This window comes from Procambarus clarkii, chromosome 68, assembly GCF_040958095.1.
Source record: "Procambarus clarkii isolate CNS0578487 chromosome 68, FALCON_Pclarkii_2.0, whole genome shotgun sequence".
NCBI classification, from domain to species: domain Eukaryota; kingdom Metazoa; phylum Arthropoda; class Malacostraca; order Decapoda; family Cambaridae; genus Procambarus; species Procambarus clarkii.
The window spans coordinates 28088751-28095645 of record NC_091217.1 but is presented as its reverse complement, the minus strand read 5'-3'; positions in this window follow the sequence as shown (position 1 = coordinate 28095645).

Here is a 6895-nt window from a genome sequence, read left to right as displayed (position 1 = left end):
AAGGATTAGAGGCTCTACAAGCCTTTCTTAGTGGATTCGTGCAGGCTATCGCAGCCCATCGGATATATTGGAGACCCCGCGCTTCTGGGAAGCAAAAAGGAACAAAGTTTATTGAGCGAAAGAGGGCCAAACTTGGAAAATATTCGGCGACGACGCTGGGCGGCGACGCTGGGTGGTGACGCTGGACGTTTGGGGGCCCGAAAAGGTGTGGCGGGCAAGCCTAGCTGTGACCGGGTCACATCCACTGAGGGTCTTGGAAGGACGACACCGTGCCTAGGACAAGGAGCAGCGCCTTGTGGAAGGGGCGAGTGTGGGAAAAATAGTAATTAGCTCAGCGCCCATCGATGAACCAGGATTGGGGCAGCTGAATCTCAGGGATTGGAACGGCGACGACGCGAAGGCTCCACGACACCTGAGGACCTGTGGAACGTCCTGGATCGTCAAGGATCGACCCAAGGAAGCGTGGGAACCTCACACCATCGAGGGACAGGCGTCGTGAGCCAGGAATGTAAGGTAGATCATTTTCCCTCCCATTACCCCTTGTGTGAGTAGGCTAGTTAGGCCACAATATTTACTTATGTATGTGGCAACAGGACATTAATACTTTAGTAGTAGAATAGGCTGCAAGGCAGCTTGTGTCCAAGACTGTCAGAGGGGACAGTGTGTATGGATGGCAGGACAGTGAAGAAGAGGCGCCGACGTGGTGAAGAGGCCCTCCTGTGAGAGAATGTGGGACTCCTGTCTTTCTGCCCAGTTGAAAGAGTGTTGGAGGTCGTGGAAGAAGAGGCTGACGATCTTCAGACTTATTATCCTTATTTTCATATTCATGTATTACTTGTGTTTGTATGTGTGATCATGTAATTTGCATCAGTAAATTCACACTTTTATCATTGTGTTTAAGTGTGCCTCCATTTATAATATTTCTCTACGAGCATACACGAAGGTTATCATAGTACCACCTAGGGAACACAACGTTCTCTATAGAAGTTCTTACTGCCTGGTGAGTGGTAAAGACAGCACAGACTTACATAAAAGTGTACCCCTAGCCATCCGATCAGTATCAGTGCCTGAGTGGTGGCAACTATTAACGTAGTGGCTATAGAGAGGTAAAGGCACACAGACCTTCCTGGGAGAGTACCCTGGGCCAACAGTCTAGTAGCAGATCTATGGGAGTAGCAATCTTCTGGCTACAAACAATATATATGATACACCCACTGAACTGCATTGCTGGGGTGCAGATATAACAACCCAGCTGGCGACCTTGTTAAGAAGAGGATAGAGAAGATAGGCGGGAAAGGAGTTCCTGGACCTTTTTGTCTGGCAGGCAAGATTCAGGGAGGTTGTTGTTATAAGGTAAGCCTGAGTCTTCCTTCACTCCTCCACAGGTCTTGGCCGGAACTGTTAACAGCAGTTTCCCCGTGTTTGACTGAAGGGCTTCCAGGGTGAATCAGTGGCACCCCTTTTGTGGTGGAAGCAAAGACCTGCGGAGGTGGGCATTGTTGGTCCTCTCTTGTGTGACCAAGGAGACTCCGGTGAATCCCGGGAGTCGGAGGGGCTGAGTATTCGGCCTTTTGAGCCCCTAGCAGCCGAGTGCTAGCAGAGCCCCGGCCCACCACCCCCCGTGACAGAGAACTGGCGACCTTGCCAGGATTCGAACCCCGGTAGCCAAGAACTGGGAACTTCGCCAGGAAGCGTGGATCAAGCTACAGTGTGGCCCAAATTTCAAGACAAGTGTTGCCAGGGTACTAATACAGTGTGACCAGTGAATTCAGTGGTACTGTTACTCAACCAGCTAAGGGACTGAAACGGTGAAATTAGTGCCTACTAACTTGTCTGTGCTGTCGTGTATGCTCAATGATATAGAGATGGAGGAGGACAAAGTAAAGAAATTTATTGACACAAGGGACGAGAGAATTTTGGAAGAGTGTACCAAGGCCCAGCTCCAACAAGTGGCAAACCACTTTGGGATCAGGTTGAGGACGACTAAGGTAGCAGAGCGAAGGATAGAGATCATGGCACAGCTCACAGCTCGAGAGGAGGCGACGGGAGAGGAGCCATCTCAAGAGGGGCCGTCCCGAGGAGAGCCGTCGCAAGGTGAACCGTCCCGACTAGAGCCACCCCAAGCGCCTACCAGTGTGGAGAGAATTCACAGTGAACATGGGAGCAGTGGAAGGTCCAGCTGTAGTAAGAGGAGCCTGCAACTGGAAATAATGAAGATGCAACTGGAAGCCCAGCTGCGACGAGAGGAAAGAGAAGCGCAAATGCAGCGAGAGGAACGTGCAGCTGAGCTGCAGCGAGAGGAACGTGCAGCTGAGCTGCAGCGAGAGGAACGTGCAGCTGAGCTGCAGCGAGAGGAACGTGCAGCTGAGCTGCAGCGAGAGGAGCGAGAAGCTCGGCTGCAGCGAGAAGAAGAAGAGAGACAACTGCGACTGGAGGAGATAAAGGCAAAGAAAGAAGTCGAATTGCGTCGCGTTGAACGTGGTCTTCCTTCACTACCTGCACGGCAGGATGACCTCAAGGTAAGGGAACGTGACTTACCTACGTTCGAACCACAAGAAGCTGAGGCGTTCTTCGAACACTTTGAACGGATAGCAACTCTGAAGGAGTGGCCGGAAGATGATTGGGCTGCTCTGGTCCAGGGCAGGTTGACGGGTGAGGCCCGGGAAGCCTACAACATGCTGGACCTAGAGGAGTGTACTAGTTACGACGCGATTAAGAATGCGGTGCTCCACTCATTCCGGCTGACTCCGGAGATGTACCGGAAGTGGTTCAGAGAGTGTACAAGATCGTCGGGAAAGTCTTATGCCGAGACCGCCAGGGATATGGAACGGAAATTCCTACGATGGTTGAAGGCGGAGGAAGCGGAGTCGGCGGATGATATCAAATGACTGATAGTGATGGAGAAGTTTATGTCGGTGCTCCATCCTGAGTTGCGAGTAAGGGTGAGAGAAGCAGATATTAAGGGCCTGAAGGCTGCAGCGGACCGAGCCGACATGCTAGAGGAGGCACTACATCTCAGGAGGGAGGGGCCGCCCAGACACTCGCCTTACCCCAGGTCGGGAGGGAACCTTAGGAGTTCAGGAGGAGCGAGGATGGGTGGGGACTCTCCGAAGAGTAGTGTACCCAATGAGGTAACCCAGTTCAAGAGCTCAAGGGACGCGGGGAGGAAGCCCCAACCTGTGAGCAGTGGACCTAGCTCGGGAGCGAGTGCTGCTGCCCGGGAACCGACGACAGAGTCCTAGGAGGACTCAGGGAACCTCTACCATTGGCGCTACCAGGAGGACTGGTAGAGGATCGCCTAGGAGAGGCGGTCGGTGTTACAACTGTGGGGGACGAGGACACCTTGCAAGGGAGTGCGGTCGCCCCAGGCACGGTGGAAACGTGGCTTTCGCGAGGATGGAAAGCGGAGAAGCCAACGATTATTCAGGTGATATGCCGGTGATGAGGGAGAAGAGGATCCACCCCTTTGTGTGTGAGGGGACGGTGAAGATAAGGGGGGCTGATCCTGTGCCAGCGAGGATGCTGAGGGACACTGGGTCCGACTTCACCCTTGTTAGTGAATCCCTCTTCCCTGAGGACTATAGAAGTTTCAGTACAGGGGAATAATAATAATAACGATGCCCTGATAAGGACGTTGGGGGGACAAGTGAGGCTGCCCCTCCATAGGGTGACTCTTAATTCAGACTATGGTTGTCAGACTCTCTTGACAGGGGTCTGTGCTTTACTGCCGAGGATGGACGCTCAGGTGATCCTAGGGAATGACTCCTGTGGGGGATGTGTTCTCCCGAATTTGATTAAGGGTGAGGAGTGTGTAGAGCCCTATCGACAGAGCAGCAAGACGGGCGCCAGTAGTGGCGAAATGGAAATTGCGAGAGTGGCATTTCCGGTATGTGCAGTGACGTCAGGACGAGACGTCAATGAAGGTGATGTGAGCGGATCCAGTCACGCCGAAGAGAACATGCCGGGTGACCTGGGGCTAGATCATTTGTTCTGAGAGGAGGCCAGAGGACAAGCGACAGGTGAGGAAGCGTCGGATAAGAGTGTCCAAGTTACTCTCACCAGTCCTTTAGGTATTGACCGCACCCGTCTAGGCGAGCTGCAAAAGGAAGAGTTTCCTGAGTTGGTACGGGAGGCGGAAGGAGGTCTCGCTGGACCCAAGTCACCGACTCATTTCTTCGTGGAGAAGGGAGTGCTAATGAGGCAGTGGAGGCCGGTTAGGGAAGAAGCGGGCGATGATATGCTGAGAGTGAGGCATCAGGTAGTGGTGCCAGCTCAGTACAGATGCGCGGTGCTAAAGCTTGCACACACAGTGGATCCCGTGGGTCACTTGGGAGTAACCAAGACCTTAGGCAGGCTTCGGGAACATTTTTATTGGCCGGGCATGAACGCGGATGTAAGAAGAATTTGCAAGACGTGTTTCCCGTGCCAGAGAGCGGGGAAGAACGTCCCTGCCATCCCGAAAGCACCTTTAGTTCCAGTTCCAGCATTTGGCCAGGCGTTTGAGCGCCTAATAATCGACATCGTGGGACCATTACCTAAGACAAGAAAAGGGAACAATTACTTATTGACTATCATGTGTGCTTCGACGAGATTTCCAGAGGCGATCCCAGTGCGGAAGGTGACATCGAAATGCGTCATGGGACACCTACAGCGGTTCTTTGCTTGGGTAGGTGTGCCCAAGGAGATCCAGTCTGACTGTGGAAGTGTTTTCCAGTCGAGGTGGTTTAGGCAGGCTATTGCGAGCTGGGGAATAGCCCAACTACGATCGTCTCCTTATAGACCTCAATCGCAGGGAGCGATTGAGAGGTTCCATTCAACTCTGAAGACCATCTTAAGAGTGTATTGTGCTGAACAGGGAGCGGAATGGGATGAGGCTGTCTGTCCAGCCCTGTTCGCGATCCGAGATGCTATAGTTGAGTCTCTGGGATTCTCTCCATTCCACCTAGTGTTTGGGCACGAAGTAAGGAGCCCGTTATTGATGCTGAAGGAGCGGATGACGGCGGAGAAGATATTAGTGACAGTGGAAGAGTATGTGCGAAGATTCCATGAACGATTGAAAACGGCGAAGGAGCTGGCTGCTGATCACTTGAAGACAGCGCAAGAGAAGATGTCGATCTGGTACGATAAGAAGGCTGTCCCAAGGGAGTTCGAGGCAGGAGCCAGAGTGATGATGTTGCTACCTGGGAGGGGTAGAGTGACGGAATCACGCTTTGGTGGTCCATACTCGGTTGTTCGGCGTGTGGGTCCTGTAAGTTATGAGATCAGCAAGCCGAATCGGCCTAACAAGACACAGGTGTGTCATATCAATCGTTTAAAGCCATACTTCCCAGAGGAGCAAGAGAGTGCGGGAGTGAAGGGAGCAACACAGTCGCGAGAAGGGAAATTGGTTCTGTGTATGGAGATGAACCAAGTGTTGCCAGCGGAGGAGAGAAAGTGGGCCCGTGCCGATGGTACGCGCCTGTCGAATACAGAGAGTTTGACACACCTAGAAGACAGGCTGCGTCATCTGGATAAAGGGAAAAGGAGAGAACTAGTGACCCTGATAAGAAGGAACAAGTCGCTTTTCACGGATGTGCCCCGACGGCACAAGAGTGTGGTGCACGAGGTGGACGTGTGCGGAGGAAAGCCAATCAAGCAGAGTGCTTATCGGGTGAGTCCCGAGAAGAGGAAGATCATGCGACAGGAGGTGGAATATCTGCTAGCGAATGATCTCGCTGAGCCCAGCAACGGTGAGTGAAGCTCGCCCTGTATGCTGGTCAAGAAGAGTGACGGATCATATCGTTTTTGCACTGACTATCGTAAAGTGAATGTCATAACCTTGTCAGATTCTCACCCGATGCCCCGAATAAGTGATTGCGTCGACCAAGTAGGAAATGCAAGGTTTGTCACCAAGGTCGACCTGCTGAAAGGGTATTATCAAATCCCTTTGTCTCCGAGTGCGAGAAAGATCTCAGCGTTTGCTACTCCAGACGGATTTTACCAGTACAAAGTGCTTCCGTTTGGTATGAAGAACAGCGGAAGTTGTTTTCAGAGGATGATGAACGAAGTGCTAAGAGGGATGGAAGGCTGCGCCGTGTATATAGATGACATAGTGGTGTACGCCGATAGCTGGAAACAACACATGAATCGACTGACGGAGTTATTCCAACGGTTGGAAGAAGCGAACCTGACCGTTAATCTGGCCAAGAGCGAATTCGGAAAGGCCCGATTAGAATACTTAGGTTTCGTCGTGGGTCAAGGGGAAGTGACTCCAGTAGACCAGAAAGTGATGGCAATCAAAGAATATCCGAATCCCAGGACGAGAAAGGAATTGTTACGATATTTAGGGATGGTTGGATACTATAGAGGATTTTGCAAGAACTTCTCGACAGTGGCACACCCTCTGACTGAATTGCTATCTAAGAACGTTAGATGGAAATGGGGGAAAGCATGCCAGGAGTCCTTCGAGAAGACTAAAAAGTTGTTGACTGAAGCGCCAGTGCTGATTTCGCCTGACTTTGAGTCAGACTTTATCTTATACGTCGACGCTAGCGACGTGGGGATTGGAGCCATGTTAGCTCAAGAGAAGGACGGAGTCCACCGTCCAGTGGCATTCTACTCGAAGAAATTCGAAAGGTACCAGAGGGCTTATAGTACAGTGGAAAAGGAAGCCTTGGCCCTGATCCTGGCACTGAAGCATTTTGACATCTATGTGGGTGGAGGTACTAGACCGGTGCAAGTGTTCACCGATCATAACCCCTTGACGTTCGTGCACAGGATGAAGAACACGAACCAAAGGCTGACAAGATGGGCCCTACTGTTCCAAGAGTACTGGCTAGAAATCAGGCACATTAAAGGAAGGGAGAATGTGGTGGCAGATGCCCTCTCCCGGATTTACTAACCGATATGACTCTTA